We start from the raw sequence: 17,801 nt of genomic DNA, 5'->3' as shown, positions 1-17,801 counted from the left end.
TCAAGAAAACTGAAGGTCAGGGCAATAAGGGGAAACTGAGGATTTGGACAATTTATGAGTCAATTTCTGAGGTTGGCAGACTGTTGGCATTTCTCCCAATTGCTGTTGGGGGCATTTCAATCCTGCCTCTAGCTGCTGGAATAATACGTCTTCCATTTCTTTAGCTCCCCTCTAAAGTCTGCAGATTTGGGTAGATAAATCGTCAGTGGTCCTTCCTATTTCTGAGGCATTAAGCTTAAATCCTGTTAAGGTTCCCCATATATTAAAAATAAAACTTCTATTAACTTTTCCCGTCAGTGCGATCAGAGTTAAATGAATTTTTAACACTTGGGTAGAACAGCAGAAGAGAAATGTGCCCCCCAGAGCCACCATGCATGGGCTGCTGGTCAGTTAGGGAGACTTGAACCATCACACTGCTGGCAGATGCTACCCTAACCACTAGGATGTGTTGGGAGGGGCTTTGTTCCCATAGACAGCACCTCTGGCATCATAAATGATATTGGTGGCATCCCAGGCTACAGCCATCAGGCCATGTGCAGGCAGATTGCTAAGCAAGACATTGAGCCCTGGCCTGGGGGTAGACCACTGAGACGGACAGCCAGCCCAGCCTGCCTGGTTTGGTCATGTGGCATCCTCACTCCTAGAGAAGATGCTCTGTGACTCACCCACTGTGCCCAGGGAAATAGCTTGTTTCTGGGGCTGAATCTAAAGTGTGTGAGAACATGGGCTCTACACCAGATCTATAAATGAATGTATTTTCATTGCTTAAAAGCTTGGAGACCTCGAGCAAAAAAATAGAAAAAGAGCTACTATTGACATAGCACTTACTTTATCTTGCACACTGAGCAAAGATATATGTATATGTGTATGTGATATGTCTAATAACATTATACTCATGAGTTATAATTTGTAATTTTATTATGTATATATCTGTAAAAGAGAAAGAGGTTTTCCTTACTGACTCCTCCTTTGTACAATTAAGTATTATTTTCTCACTTTTTAGATGAGGAATCTCAGGTCCCAGGACAAAAATTGGTACCATAGAAGCCATGCAACTGACAAATGCGAATTGTTTGAACTCATGTCTGTCTGAATAGAAATCAAGTGTTTTTAACCAAATAATGCAAATTATTCAAAATCTCTGATCCTAGGTTTTCCATCTGTAAAATGGGGAAATAGTACCCACTTCACAGGCTTGTTGTCAAAATCAGTGAAGATAATATGTGTGAAGGGCTGAGCACAGAGCCTGGTGCAGAGCTTGATAAATGCTAGCTATTGTAGCAGTAGCAGTAACAAAATTCCCTCTTTCTTGCAAGTCATAAGAAGATCTTTATGCTCAAATTAATGTTATGATTATTAAAAGGATCAATGCAACAAGAAGAGCTAACGATCCTAAATATATATGCACCCAATACAGCAGTACCCAGATACATGAGGCAAGTTCTTAATGATTTACAAAGAGACTTAGACTCCCACACAATAATAGTGGGAGACTTTAACATCACATTGTCAATATTAGACAGATCAACGAGACGGAAAATTAACAAGGATATCCAGGACTTGAACTCAGACCTGGAACAAGTAAACTTAATAAGCATTTACAGAACTGTCCACCCCAAATCCACAAGACATACTGTCTTCTCAGTACCATATCACACCTACTCTAAAAGTGACTACATAATTGGAAGTAAATCACTCCTCAGTAATTGCACAGCATTTCACAGGTTTAAATGAAATACTGGTTGGCTGCTTGTTATTTTCCTCCCTTATTCCTTCCTGTCTCCATTGTTAGGCACAATTATTGGCATAAAAGAGGTTTTTAATGCCCATTTTTAGACTGCATTCTAGCCTGGGCAATAGAGCAAGATTCCCGTTCTCTCTCCCTCTTTCTCTTCCTCTTTCTTTCTCTTTCATTCTTTTTCTCGAAGGGGGAAAAAAAAAGAATTGGTACCCAAAAAACCCCAAATGTTATGATTATTGTGTAAACCATTATTCTGCCTACTTTTGGAGACAATAATAACACTGTAGACCACTCACAAGTCCATTCATTCATTTGTTTCATACATACATATTTGTTTAAAGGGTATGGGATTTAAGAAGGACAAGGCATGCACCCTACCTTCAAGGAGCTTACAATCCGATTGGGGAGGTCAAACATACACAAAGGTTAAATAAATAATAATTAAAGCAATATATGAGCCAAGATGAATGGGTAAAGTTTAAGGAGGGAAGTCACCATCGTCTAGAGGTATGGAGGTGAGCTGGATCGGGGTCCACAGCAAGCAAGATTTGTCTTTTAGGAGAGAGAATGGTCAGGACACCTCATCCCGAAGTCAAGAAAGTGATCTGGGCACCAGCAGGCAATCAGTGCCTCACAAATAGAATTTTCACTGTGCAACCTCTAGTCTGTGATACGCAAATTTGGACAGGAATTCAGATAAAGAGTTTTATGGAGGTCTGACTTGAAATAGGAGCAAAGTCCTTTTTCTTCAAGAGGTATCCTATTCCTTAAGAAAAATTATTTTGAATGCAAAGATTATATTGTTACCCTCTACCATAAAGCACAGACCATGACCCTTATCAGCATCACTGTCAGCATTATGATCACCACCACACCCACTGTCCTCCAACTGCCATCGTCTCCTCTACTGCTACCACCACCATCACCACCACCATTATCACCTCCACCAACACCACCATCACCTCCACCACTACCACCATATTAGCAGCATGTTAACATTTTCACCATTCCTTCTGCTATCACCACCATGACCACCACCACCATCACCTCTACTATCACCGCTAATACCACCACCATTATTACTATCACTATCATCACCATCCCTTCTGCCATCACCACCACCTCCACCATTATCACCACCACCCCCTCTGCCATTATCACCACGACCAACACCATCATCCCTCTACCATCACCACTGACACCATCGCCATTGCCACCATCACCTCCACCATCATCATTACCTCTAACATTGTAACTGCCACCATTACCACTGCCATCTCCACCAGGCAAAACTCCTAACTTTGAGCCAACATGATTATGAAAATCTGCGTTTTAAGGCTCACACCAGTGTAAACTGAGTAAGATATTTATTTCTTCTGCTCTCTAATGTGAGGCCAAGTGGGAGCTGGTCTTGACTTCAAACAAACCTACTGAGAACACCTTCCCCAAATTGTGCTAATTTGTTAAATCGAATGCTGCAAAGAAAATGCATTGTTACTGGCCTTCCTCTGAACCAAGGTTCCCGCCGCCTCGAGTGTGTCTTGCAATCTGAAGGAAGACCCAGTTCTCCACACTTCCAGGAGCTGGGGTGCCGCGGTGGTGGCCGTGGAGAGGGGAGCCTGAGAAAGCCTGGCAGACAGGGGCTCTTTCTCTCCTACTCGAAGCAGCCCACTCCCTTCAGGCAATAGACAGCTCTGACTTCAAACCCTAGCCAGGGATACTGCCACATGAGTAATGCCCAGAAAGATTCTATAAATGGTTTCTTTCATCTCCTATTGAAATGAAAGAACAAGAGCGAGAGAGTAGAAATGAATTGTATTCCTACTGCAGAGAGTTCATTTGATAAATAATGTATACAGAGTTTGCAGTAATAACGGCTCTTTTCCGATTCAGCATGTGCGGGTGAGTTTTGACATGTATCCTCTGTATTTCTAACAGACGGTGACTGACTGGTGCCCAGATTGGCATTATGAGAAGCAAGACAGACTGCTAACATTTGCTGTCGTGTCAGAAAGGTTGATCTGGTTTTCCCCCTGAGCTGGAGGCAGGGGTCCTTTGTCTTTCAGTGAAGGTGTGGGAGGGGAGGCAGGAGATAGACGGAGGATTCATCTTGCTCTGGGCTCCTAGAAATGGGAGGCAAGGTGACATGTGCCCAATGTAGGATGACCAGGGAAACGGAATCTTGAAGATCTAGCTCTCTGCTACCTTCTGCTCACTTCCTTAACATTGAAGCAAGTCCTAGAGACTTGTTTTGGGCTTTGGAAAGAGTGCAGAGACCTGCACACAAGGCCCTGGGAGGTCCCTCCCTCCTGTCAAGAAGGAAGAGGCACCAGAATATTGGAAAACCTGAGTCTCTGCAGTTGTCCCTCCAATCAGCCCTTAGATTTCAAGGAGACACACACTGGACTCGTGTTGAAATGTTAGTAATCTGATCTTCACGTATTGCTTTCTGTTCTGCCACTAAAACAGCGAGAACTCCTGCGTTTTTGCAATGTGTTTTGGCTTACCTAGTATCCTTATAAATGTGGCCTCACTTAATCTTCACAATAACCAGGAAAGAATTGTTACACCTCATAGATGAGAAAACTGAGGTTCTGAAAGGTTTAGTAGCTTGTCCAAGGTGGCAAAGGGATAAGGGGAAGAATTCACTCAAAATATGCTGCAGTTAGGTTTTCTGACTCTAAGGCCAGTGCTTTACTACTCAAATTGGCCTCCCTAGGGGCACTTCTACAGAGACCTTGTTGGTATGTGTAAGGGGCGTTGAGGCATACACACATAGAAACACATACATGCACCCACACACACATACATGCACATATAGATGGGTGCACACATGCACCCATGCATACATGCTCTTATGGGTGTGCACACATACACACATGCATGTGCACACACTGATGCATGCTTGCCTGGCAGAAGCCAGAAGGGCATTGCCAGTAGGAGAGGGCTTCTGCTAATCAGCTTGTTTGGCTTTGCTTTAGTGAAAAATTACTCAAAACCTTAAGAGTCACTCCTTTCCTGGTCCCAGATGGATGGGTGGAACAGCCTGGGAGCCCTTGGAAATGATTTTCACCCTGCAGGGGTTTGCATTTCTGGAGAGTCATGATCCAGTGGCCTTTTTAAGCCACTCACCTGCAGTTTGGGTTCATAGCAGCTGGTGGCTGCAATTTACCGGGACTAAGATTTATAGCACTCAGTGTCCAGGAGATGCAATTTACCTCATAGGAGGGATGGCTTTTGCTCCCAAGAAAATGTTTTACCTCCCCTGGCTCACCTTTAGATTTAAGAAATCGCTCTGAGGTGTGAGAGAGTGTCTAAAATCTTAAATATTAGATTCACTTCCCCTGAAATTAGATAACATTAATGTCAGAGCTGAATCGTGCTTTTATCAGAGACCCTTTGTTAGTTCTCTACTCAAATAACCTATACGGAACTTTCTATGAAAGAACAGAAAACGAAATCTTTACATCTATCTTATATGTTCCTTTCACTCTCCATCTTTTGCTTCAATTTCTTTCTGGGACATCTCTCGGGAAATCTTCTTCATATTTTCAGGTGTTTACTGCTTCTGCTCACTATTTTTTTCCGTCAATTTCCACTTTTCAATGAGACCTTTTTCCTTCTACCTCTATGAATTCGTAATAGCTTCCTTCTGATCGTTCCTTATTTCTGCTGATTATTGTGCTTTTCTTCCCATACGTCCTGGGCCTTTGGTTTGTCCTTGCCTTTGCTTTTCCTCTTCCATCCTTTGCAGGGAGGAGTTCTAGGCAGAGCGAGGACTTGGGATGGAGAAGAACACTGGTGTGAGTCTACGCTCTATCACCTTAATACCAGCATGACCTTGGCAAACTACTCTCAATTCTCTCCAACCGTGGTTTCCAGATCTGAAATAGGATGTAATACGCCTATAGAGTTGTTTTGAGTCTCAAATGAGATCCTGTTTGAAAGCACCTATCCCGGGACCTAAAATGCAATAGTAGTCCATAGAATGTCCAGTGGCTCTCCTCGCTTTCTCCTTTGTTTATAAAATAGGTCCACTTCTAGTCCTTTTGGGGTTCAGTAATTTACCTGATTCAGGTTGCATGGATTCATCAGGACACATAAAGGTAAAAGCGTATCCAATTTGGTGTATGTGGAAGATGACAAACAAGGATGGGTTTGATTCGATGCCGACCGTAATGAAAACACAGAAGCAACTTGAACAATGAAGGAAATGATAAGTCAAAGATCAGTCATCGCCAGCTTCTTGTGTGTACTGAAAACATTTTGATAAACGGGGAAGGGGAAAAATCAAAATGTGCTCTTTGGTTCAAACAAGCTGTCATAGCCTGTGAGATAAAGATGCACCCGTCCGCAGAAGCTGGCTTCTAGACACACACCCTCATTATGCACAATTTAATAATATACACAGGCATTCTCCGGAGTTCTTATTTGGCAACAGCCGACACTGTGAGAGCTGATCTTGCTAATTTTGTGTATTTGGATTCCGCAGTAAAACAAGCAGTCTCAATATTTGGGTTCACTGGGAACCAGTTCTGGAATCATAATGATGATTAAGTGTGGGAACGTCCTTGTTGCCTTAAAACTTAGTTAATTCATACTGACAAGGTGAGTGATGATTTGCAAATACCACCACCCCGGTCAATGATAACAACCCTCTACCACCAGTACCCACAGACATCCAGCAACAGGACAAGGGCAGCTGGTCAGAGAACATAAAGGGCTGTAGGGGAGGGGCAAAAGTTTGCAACCTGCTGTCCTGGGTTTTTTTTGTTGTTGTTGTTAATAATCTGCTTTGCCAATAAGATGCTTTTTCACCCTTTGGACCTAGTGAGAGAGCATGTTTTAGAAATTGTTTCTGTAGAGTGTCAAATGTGTTGTACTTTTATTAGAGAAGGAACAGGCCAACAGTAACTTTCTGGAAGTCAGGGGCCAGAGGAGAAGGTCAGTTTTCTCTGAATCACACTGGAGAAGCTCTGTCTTAAAAGACTCTATACCTGTTTTTACCTACAGAGAGCCTAGAGTCCCAAGCAGGTGTCCTGGAGACAGCAGGTGACCTTTAGATAGGGCCTCATTAGTTCCGCATACTACTGACCTGAAGGTTTCAACAGGAGCTCCTGATTCCGTTTTCCAGAGATTTCAGCCCCTTGTTGATTGTACTGCATACACTGTGTTGAGTGTGCTTCGTACGTATGCTTTTCCGGCACCATCACTTTTTCTTCTTTTACCACCTTTTCAATGTATGAACTTGTCAAAAGCCACAGCATAGGCAAAGCCAGTTTATTTAGCAGTTAAATGCAACATCTAGGAATAAGATTATTTCTGTCTTCTCACACTGACAATTCTCATTACATTGGCTTTCATTCTCGGCCTAGGTGCCTCTTGATCCCAGAGTAATTTACACAGCTCCACTTATCATATCCTTACCCAGCAATGTCCAAAGTTTGGAAGTGGGGTAAGAGGGAGTATCCCTTTCTTGTAGCCTTTTTTTTTGTTTTGTTTTGTTTTTTAGTAGAGACAAGGTTTCACCATGTTGACCAGGATGGTCTCGATCTCGTGATCCACCCGCCTCGGCCTCCCAAAGTGGTGGGATTACAGGCTTGAGCCACCACATCTGGCCTTGTAGCCCTTCTAAGATGTGAAAATGTTCCTTAAAGCTGCTTCACAGCTAATTGTCCAGAATTGTGCCATATGCCCATTTCCATGATATTTATTTGCAAGGGAGAACAGAGTTACCATCTCTGGTTTAGATTGATTAAGGTTATCCTTTCCCCACTAGAGGCTAGAGTAGGAACAAACTAAACTGCCATCAGATGGTTCAACCAAACTGGGATTCTACCGCAAGGAAGAAATGAGGGAAGGTCACTGGGGAGACAACCACAGAATATATGGTTTCCAATGGAGTCGATAACATAACTCCATTATCTGCTTTATGTATATAAAGCCATGTATTTATGTATTATCTGCCATGGAGTGATGTTCTTTTCTTCTCTGTTGTAACCTCAGTGTTCTTGAATCTAAACTATGGATGTGCTGTCAAAAAGAATGTGTGGTTATCACATAAGCTTATTAATACTGAATAGTTGATTCCTTGATCCTCACATGACTAAATCACTTTCCTCATAGGATCTAAGCCACAAATCTCTTTTCCTCAATACTTCATAGAAAGCCTTGAACTGAAAGGGGAATAATCAAGGAAAAGAATTACTTGATAATAAGACAAAGCCCAATTGCATTGAACTCAGCACTTCTGAATGAGGGGCAAATCCATTTTGCCCACCAGGTTAAATAGACATGGGTTAACCTTTGTCCTAGGAGCCCCAGGGCTTCAGAAATTCAATATCCAGTATTAAAGTAGTTAGTGAAATGTGAACAATCTTGAAGAAAAGTAAGAAGCCCATTAATAAAGACAAAGATGATACAAAGTTAGACGACATCGCCAGCTCCAAGGAAGATGAGAAATTGGCCAAAGAGGGTAGAAGAAATAAAGAAGCAGGGATTAGCAGTCAGAAGGCCAGGAGTTGCTGGATAAAACAAACACCTCAGGTGTGAAGCACCCAGAACACAGGCTTCAAACACCCAGGCACTTGCTAGATTGTGCCTTGGACTATTCCTTAGCAATGGGCTGAGCAAAGGTTATGAACAGCAAGGTTATAAGTGAACAATGGTTAATATGAGCTGAGGTCGTTTTCTAGAGCAGAAAAGCAGCTTCCCCTGTCATATTGCTTTAACAGTAGCCAGAAAATGCTCATTCTAATAGATAACATTTGTTTTTATCCTGCTGCCTCCTGTCCTAGCCATTGACAATATTTATTTATTTCCTTTTCTAGTACCCTGGAGCAGGTCACTGAAAATGAAGACAATTATTCAAATGCAGGGTTGAGGAGTCTCACCACCAGTTCACTGCTAGAGAGTGGGTGTTGCCTGTCCTGGAGGGGAGAGGAGAGAGGACTGTTAGCTTTCACAGGCACCATCCTGTCCTGCCCGTTCCTAAGAGGGCACTGAGCCTGAGCAGGCCTGGAGAGCCAGCACGCAGATTCCGTTCTTTGGGTTTCATTTCAAAACATCAGTATCCTCCAGCCCCTAAGCCAGGCGGCAGCCAGGCATCATGGAGAACTGAGCAGGAGTCTCCTGGCCCTGGCCAGGAGTCGGATAACACACAGCTGTTTAAAAGCTCGGTGGCCTATAATCCCAGCTCTACTACTTACTTGCAAGATCTTGGGCAAGTTTCCTTCTTTTGGTCTTAGTTTCCTCATCTATCAAATGGGGATAATGATGCTACTGAAACTCCCAGGTTGAAAGGGTTAAAACAAACAACCCATGTAAACTTCTAAGTTCAGCGTCTGGCTTATAAGTGCTCGATAAATGCCAGCTATTATTTTGTGCCAGTCAGTGGCACAAAATGAGACTTGACGACACATGTTTAAGTAATTCTCAAGCATATTGATCATAAAGCAGCTAAGTATCCTTACGGGATTTTTTTATGAGGTCTTTCAGAAGTAAGATGTTCGCTTTTCCTTTGGAGTCAGTGGGGCCTTGTTACCCAGTCTCTTCATCCCTGCAATCAGGCTCTTTCCAGGTTCTTAGGTTCAAGCCTCTCATGCCTTGCACATAGTAGGGGATCCAGAAATATATGTGGAAGAAAAATGGGAAGAAAGGAGGAAGGAAGAGAGGGAGTGAAGAAGTATCCAGGAGCTCTACCTCCTCCTCGCTCTGATGCAGCCTTGCTTATGGCCCCAGGCTAACCTCTAGGACCATCACTGGCCCCACCAAGGGCAAGCCCAGTGTGGCAATCTGCCCACACTCACCCTAGCTCAGGCACCTCAAGCCCCGCCCCTCTCTCGTAAGCAGACCTGCAGGTTAATATAACCCAGGCGTCCCCAAACTTTTTACACAGGGGGCCAGTTCACTGTCCCTGAGACCGTTGGAGGGCCGCCACAGACTGTGCTCCTCTCACTGACCACCAATGAAAGAGGCGCCCCTTCCTGAAGTGCAGCGGAGGGCCGGATAAATGGCCTCAGGGGGCCGCATGCGGCCCACAGGCCGTAGTTTGGGGACGCCTGATATAACCGCTGGTTGATATAACACTCTTGGGATACCACACTGGTGTGAAGTAGCTTGAGACAGGTCTTGTTTGGTCCTCACATTTTCATACCCTAAATCTGTTTTACCCACTTGGATCCTGGCTCTGCAACCTTGACCTCCATTCTGCCTCTGGTCTCTTGAACTTGCTGTGCGGAAGTGGTCTTTCCTCTGTCGCACTAATGACAGACTTTCAGGAATTGAGGCCCATCATCATCCTAGGTAGCCATCATACTGGATGCTATTATGTACCTGTCCATTGATCCTCAAAACAGTCCTGTGAGTTAAATATCATGAGCCTCATTTTATCAATAGGGAAACTAAGGCTCATGGAGGTGAAGTGCCTGGCTTAAGGCCGCATAGCTAGGAATCAAATGCCAGCCTCTAGCTTCAAATCTCATGGTTGAGTCATTCTTCAGCCTCTCCTTTTCTGATGGACACCAACTTGGTGCTCAGAGTCTCCCCTGAAATGTCAGGGAAGACCCCTTGTGCTCCAGTTCTAGATATGTAGCCCTCAGTTTCCCCATTTGGTCACTTGGCTTCTTTCTAAACTAGACAAACGTGCAGTGCTTCCGTCTTCCCAGGAGATTTGTGTGCTGCTGACCCAGTCTTTCTAGGCTTGGAACCAGCACCCTTCCAAGAAACTGAAGTCCTGGCCCTGGATCTCTGCCCAGTTACTGGACCCTGCCATCCAAAGCCACATTTTTTTTTTTTCTGGGCCAGCCAGGGTGTCTACCAGCTTCCTATCTGGGAACTCCACATTACTGATCTTTTCATGTTAGGAAATGCTGCAGCTTCTTTCAGATCTCTGATGCCCAGTGCTTGTCAGAAGGACCACCTGGCATTGTCTGGTGCTGTGGAGAGCTCGTTCAACCTGCCAGGTTGCCTAGTTCCTGAAACTGCACCTACCCATTGCCAACTTCCATCTGGCACGTTCCACACCCAGCAGACAAACTAGCCTGTGTAGGAATCTGGGCTCCCCTTTCCTACTGGGTTCCCCATCAGTACCCAACTCACCAACCTCCACATCTGGGACATGACACAGTCCCAAACCTCCCTGGCCCTTGCTCTCTGGGGTCTGGTTAAATTGTGTCAGAGGTGGGAGAAATGGGCCTTAACTTCTGAATCCTCAGAAGACAGAGTCTGGGATTCCAGGCCCTGGCAAATGATTAATAGGCCTGGCATATTAGATTCGACCCATCAGGGCAACATTAAATGTGATTTATGACTTGCTTTTAATTGAGATTTTACTGAATTATTATTCAATGCAGATAACAGACCTGGACTAATATTCCTAAGTGTCCCAGAGTCCTGCCCTCAGAGCCGGGCGAATGTGGTCTGCCCAAGGGTGACATCCACTGTCTCCCAGTGTGGACCAGAGGCAGCTTCTCGCTCTGCCTACCCTCTACCTCTCCCATGCCACCAGCAAGTGCCAACCTTAAACTAGTGACAAAAACAGAACATTTTGCTTTCTGCCCCCTTATTTTTTTTAGAACTCTCAAACAAACCACAAGTTGACCTAGTTTGCAATCAAATGATGAACTTGGTAAAGTTAAAGTTAAGATGTGGGCGACCCCATGGAGAATTTCCGTTTTAAAAGAGGACAGAAGAATTAGGCAATGCTTAACTCAGAGGAATCACCTTTCTAGCAGGGGATGTCAGCCCACGGGGGAGAGGTTCAATGGGCTTTGGCACAGGAAGACATCGAGAGATGGCCATGAGTTTTTGGAGGTGTGAGTCTTGAGGCCATCTAGACACCCAGGGGCTAGAAAGTGTAGCTGACATGCTGATTACTAGTGACAGCTGCACTAAACATATTGATATCATAGGGGACAGAGGGCGCTAGGGCAGGGAAGAGGAAAAGGAAATATGTGGGAATTTTCTTCCCACCCCCATGAGGCTGCTCTCTGACCTACAAGTGGGGGACTTGAGCTTAAACAGCATTTATTGAATTGTGAACTGCGTTGGGCAAAGAAATTACTCGTTAATATATAAAGCACTGCATTTCCCATAATGTGAATGCTAGTGAAAAATAGATTCGCGCCTGCTTCATAGAGAGAAGCTTGCCTTTAAAGTATTAACATAAATATGTCCTTAGGGAGAGAGGGAATGGCAAATTAGATAGAAGTTTGTGATATGAAATAGCAGCAGAGAAAGCTTGTGCTCAGCTCCACGCCTACAGAAATGTGGAGATGAAGGAGGAGATTTGCAGAGCAGCAGAAACAACTGGAGTGGGACAGGGTGTCTTGATCTCCAGGAAGCTGGGACACCTCGGTTCCTGGAGATTTCCAAGGGTGGGAACTTGCCACCGATGCTCTAGTGAAGGAAGTGGCACAGAATGGGGAAAGGGGATGGGGATGGAGTGTAGATGTGGACGTGAATCCCTTTCCACCTAAGGGTAAGTACCCTCTTTGAGATTTAATTTCCTCAATTGTATATGGATGGAAACAATGATACTTGCCATGCGGAGTGCCTGTGCAACTTAACCGAGATGATGCATTGAAGGTATCTGGCATATAATCACACTAGTTCATTTCCTTTCCCTTTAGAAACTCCTTTACCAAAATATGTTCACTTAGTCAACATGTACTGAGCACTTATTACATGCAATATTGCTCCTAATCCCAAGGAGTGTAGGATGTTGTGGTAAGCTCAACAACAGTGACATGCCAGGGAGACTATGAACACAGGGTAGATGGAGTTAATCCAATCTGAGGAAATGGGGAGGAATCTGAGAAAGTTGAAGGGGATATCTATGTTTAGTATTCAGCATGAGCAGGAGCAGCCCAGGGAAGGGGCATTCTAGGTAGAAGGGTCTGCACCAGCAAAAACGCAGTGGTGAGCGTCAGCATGGTGTGTTCAGGGACCTGCAAGTGCTTCATGATAGCCAGAGCCTGGGCAGAGGCCGGTAGCAGGAGGAGGTGAGGCCAGCCTGGTAGTGAGGATGGGGACTTTTTCTTTTCTTTTTTTTTTTTTTTTTTTTTTAGTAGTAAAAGAGAACTTCTGAATGGTTCTCATAAGGTGAGCATGATGCTGGTGGCCTTGAGGAGGCTGGTGCAGTAGTCCAGGTGGCAGTCACTGAAGGCAGAAGTAGTATGTTGGTGGCAGGGGAAAGGAGGGCAGACTTGAGAGATATTTAGGAAGTAAAATGGGTAGGAAACAGGTCTGAGGGAGGAGGCAAAATGACCTTCAGTTTGGAGATTGCCACCCAACCAAGATAGAGAATTCAGGTAAAGGAGCATTCGGGAGGAAGACATTGAGCTCAGTTTGGGGCTTGTTGAGTGTGATGGACCTATGAGGCTGCTGGTTGGCCATAATCAGAGAGTCTGGAGCCACACAGGACTGGATGGAAGAGATGCACCTGGTTCTCTGAGTCCCAGTAACAAGAAGACACAGCCTCTGCCTTTAAGGAGTTCAATGTCCCGCCAGGAGGCAGACATTCAAATGGGAAACTATACCACAGGCTAAGAGAGACCCGTGCCATGAGAATGCAGCCACTACCCTCACACCCACTGTTTCCTCAGATAGCAGTGTGCTCAGTACAGCTATCGCTAGTAGCAAGTAGGTAATTAATGGTGTGTGGTTGGGTCAGAGAAGGTTCAGAGAACAAGAGAGTTTTGAATTGGACCCTAAAGAACAAACAGAAATTTACCAAGCAGGGGACTGAGGTTGGCATGTGGGTTGCACTTTCCAGCTGGTGGGAAGAGACACACAAAGACGTGGAGGGGCCGTGGGGAGGATCTTGTGGCCTCCTGTTGGGGCTGCCTGGTAACTGAAGGGAGGGAGAAGAGGAGATGAGAGAGTACAGGAGGTCTAGCATGAGACTGAGAGAGATTGAAAGGTAGGCAAAGAGCTCCGATATGGTTCTATGGGAAGTGAGATCTGTCTACTGGTCTTAAATATGGGAGACCCGGGTTTTAGACTTGGGTTTTGAGCCAATTTCTTTGACATCAGTATGGCTCATAGACTGGAGTGAAGTGCTGCTGAGGCTGAAAGGACAGAGACTGCCCTGGGGACGACTGCAATGGTCTAAGCAGGAGAGAGTGAGGGCATCAGCTGCTGTGGGGTAAGTGAGCAGGATGGAAAGGTGAATGCAAATGACCCTTTAGAGGAAAAACGTGCAGTGATAATCACTAGATGGGAACCAGGGAAGAGGCAGGATGACAGGGAGATTTCTAACTGGCATGGCTGGTAGGATCCACTGTGAAAAGACACTGAGGGGTAAAGCGTGGAGAGGTGGGAGTACAGAGAAGGCGTTCAGTGTTGAGCGCGTTGCGTTTGAGGAGTCTGCAGATAACTCGAATAAGCAGCTGGTATGTGGATCTGGAGCTCAAGAGAGAGGTTCAGATGTACAAGCTGCCAGTGTAAAGGTGACACTTGGAGCCTCGGAATGGATTAGTTCAAAGAAAATATATAAAGTGAAAAGAAAAGAAGGCAGGAGATGACATAAGGGGATCATCAGCATGCAAAGGGCTGCAGGGGAACACAAAACACAAAAAGAGCAGAGTGAGGATGATGAGGGAGGGGTCGAAAGAGAAGGCTTGCCACTCAAAGGCGTGCACGCCACAGACGTCAGGAGCAGAAGCGTGCCTCCTCTAGCCTCCCATGCTATTCCCAGCCCTCCTATTACTTTAGGTTTAATAGTTTAATTTTTAACAATTTTTCTGGCTACATAGTCGGTGTACGTATTTATGGGGTACATGAGCTATATTGATAGAGGCATGCAACGTGACATAAGTTCATCAAGGAGAATGGGGTATCCATCCCTTCAAACATTTATCCTTTGAGTTGGAAAAAAGCCAAGCATATACAATTAAGTTGTTGACTATAGTCACCGTATTGTGCTATCAAATAGTAGGGCTTATTCATTCCAGCCCTCCCTCGAACAGGATGCATCTCTGTGCCTTGTGATAGTTTATTCACTTGTTTCTCTATTCGCTCATGGACCCCTGACTTTCAGTGGCCATGTCCTGCACCACTGTTGGCTGAAATTTGGCACAGGGTTGGGCACCAGGTGGGAACTTAATGGCCATTGGCCAGTGAAGAGGTTAATGCCACCAAATGTTGCAGTCAGGTAAAATGAGGAGACAAAGGCAGTTGGATGCACTAGGAACTTCAGCTGTTTCTGCAGGGTGGAATGAAGAAGTCAGTTTGTGTTGCCGGGAACAGGAGGCTCACTGCTCTTGTTTGACACATCTGAGTTAGTCAGCGAAGAGAGAAGGGCAATAAATACAGCGCAATTAGTAAAACAGAAGAACTGTCTTATGAGTCATGACAAGACTGAAGTTAACACATTGGGCTGAGTAATGAACTCATTTATGTCCTTCCCTGCCCATCTCTGTGCTTGTTGCATCACAGCTTGTAAAAATCTTTATTTGGGATTCTTGACAGAGCCAGTGATCACGTCAGTCTGTACTCGTTACAAGCTAAGTACAGTCACGTGTTGTTTAACCTCGAGGATTAGTGCTAAGAAAAGTGTCGTTAGGAGATTGTGTGAACACCATAGAATGCACTCACACAAACCTAGATGGCAGAGCCTACTACACACCTAGGTATATGGTGTAGGTAGCCTATTTCTCCCAGGCTGCAAACCTGGCCAGCATGTTACTGTACTGAGCGCTGTAGGTAATTGTAATACAGTGGTAAGTATTTGTGTCTCTAAACATACAAGAGGTATGGTAAAAATATAACATAAACGATTTTTTAAAATGGTAGATCTATCTGTACAGGGTACTTACTATGAATGGAGTCTGTAGGACTGAAAGCCGCTCTGGGTGAGTCACTGAGTGAGTGAATGTGAAGGTCCAAGACATTACCATACATTACTGTGGACTTTATCAACACTGAACACTTACGACATACTAAGTTTATTAAAAGGAGTTTTCTTCAATGAGAAATTAACTTTTAGCTTACTGTAACATTTTTATGTGATACACTTACATTTTTAAGACGTTTTGACTCTTTTGTAATAACTTAAAACACAGACACATGATGCATCTGTACAAAAATATTTTCTTAGATCCTGATTTCATGAATTTTTTTCTATTTCTATTTTTTTTTTTTACTTTTCCAACTTTATTTTTGCTTAAAAACCAAGGCACACGAGCTGGGCATGGTGGCACATGCCTACAGTCCTAGCTAATCAGGAGACTGAGGCAGGAGGATCACTTGAGCACAAGAGTTCCAGGCTGCAGTGAGCTGTGATCATGCCACTGCACTCCAGCCTGGATGACGGAGCCAGACCTTGTCTCTAAAATCAAAAAATCAGACAAAGACACGAACACACAGATTAACCTATGTCTATACAGGGTCAGGACCATCAATATCACTGTTTTCCACCTGGACATCTTGTCTTGCTGGAAGGTCTTTAGGAGCAGTAACATATGTAGAGCTGTGAGCCCCTGTGATAACAATGCTTTCTGGAATCCCCCTGAAGGACCTACCTGAGGTTATTCTACATTAACTTAAAAAAAAGTAAGCAGAAGGAGTACACTCTAAAATGATGATAGAAAGTGTAGCATGGTAAATATATCAAATAACAACATAGCTTTTTATTGTCATTATCAAGTGTTACATACTGTACATAATTGCATGTGCTGAACTTTTATATGACTCGCAGTGCGTTAGGTGTGTTTACATCAGCAACACTACCAACACTTGAGTAATGCATCGGGCTACAACATCACGATAGCTACACGGTCACTAGAGGATAGGAATTTTTCAGCTCCCTTATAATCATGTGCGACCACTGTCATCTATGCAGCCCATTGTTGACCAAATTGTGTTTACACGGTGCATGACTGTAATGTGTGCTGTATGTAGATTTACAGTGATTGGAGGAGCTGTGAAGTCTGGAAGGAGTGATGTAGTCATCTGAGTTCCATTTGGGTGCTTGATTCCCTAATTATCCCTGGCTGGGCTTGTGATGAGTCAGGTCTCTCATCTGCCCTTTCTGACCAGTGCTGGAGAGCCACTGTCTGTCTCATAGCCTACTTTGTGCCTGATGAGCAGGGGTGTCTGGCTTTGGAAGATCACACTGAGGTAGAAGTTAAGATGCGGTCTAAGGACAGAATGCTTTGGAGCAGAGGTAGCGAATGTAGTAGTGATGAAAGAGGTGGCTGCTTTAAAATAAGAGATGGTCCATGAAGAGATGGCTCTGGCAGGATTAGCCCTTAGCATTTAAGCCCCACTTGCTTCTCTTGAATTGTTACGTTTCAGCAGACAAGGCTCCTAGTGAGGATTGTCTGTCTGACTGGATGAAGACAAGCCGTGACTCCATCTCAGGCAGTAGCAAACCCCAGGCATGGGATTTCTTCATCCAGCTTCTCTCCCCAGCTGCCAAATGCATTTTCCTCTTGTTTTCATTAAACTTCTGGTTTCTGCTCCTGTCAATATCATCACGCCAACGTGCACGCACACACAAGCTCATCACCAGCAGCCTCCCAGAGGTGCTCTGGGCTGTCGTCTTGAATTTTAAAAACTAGTACTGCCCCCTTGATGAAGAAACACCAGGGAGAGATGTTTAGGACACGCTTCAGGCTGAACTGCTGTTCCTAAAAAATGGAGCAACTCAGATTCTCTCCTAGGGAATGGAAGCTCTAGGATGGGAAAAATGACTCAATGCACTGGTGGTGACCTCTCAGCCATGGAGGAAAGCCGGCCAAGTGGGCAGAGAAGATGGCCAAGGCCCAGATATCTACAGAGCCCTTGGACATGGGATTTGGGTGGCTCCTGCCCCTGGTCTGATTCTGCCCACTCGACCCTACTGGGTAGCCATAGTGATGCTGGAGGGATAAGGCTGGAGCACTTTGCCTTTGATTCTTGCTTCCCTTTTATGTGGGAGCGGCTAACAGAGTGTGAAAGTGCACTCTTTAATGTACAATCTACCCGGAAAGATCAATGGCAGCTTAACATGCATTTCTGTCTAATATTCACTTTGTCAGGTCTTTGTAATAAAAAATGCCAGTTTTAATGAAGT

The 17,801-nt window shown here is 44.6% G+C and overlaps 1 protein-coding gene across 2 annotated transcripts in view; it reads right to left on the bottom strand.

Annotated features, from left to right (window-relative positions):
* TNR (tenascin R) overlaps positions 1-17,801 on the bottom strand; it is a 416,610-nt gene that overhangs the window by 127,902 nt on the left and 270,907 nt on the right. The gene's annotated exons all lie outside the window — the stretch shown is intronic.

Source organism: Saimiri boliviensis, chromosome 19, assembly GCF_048565385.1.
Source record: "Saimiri boliviensis isolate mSaiBol1 chromosome 19, mSaiBol1.pri, whole genome shotgun sequence".
Taxonomy (NCBI): Eukaryota; Metazoa; Chordata; class Mammalia; order Primates; family Cebidae; genus Saimiri; species Saimiri boliviensis.
This window is presented reverse-complemented; position numbering and strand designations above follow the sequence as displayed.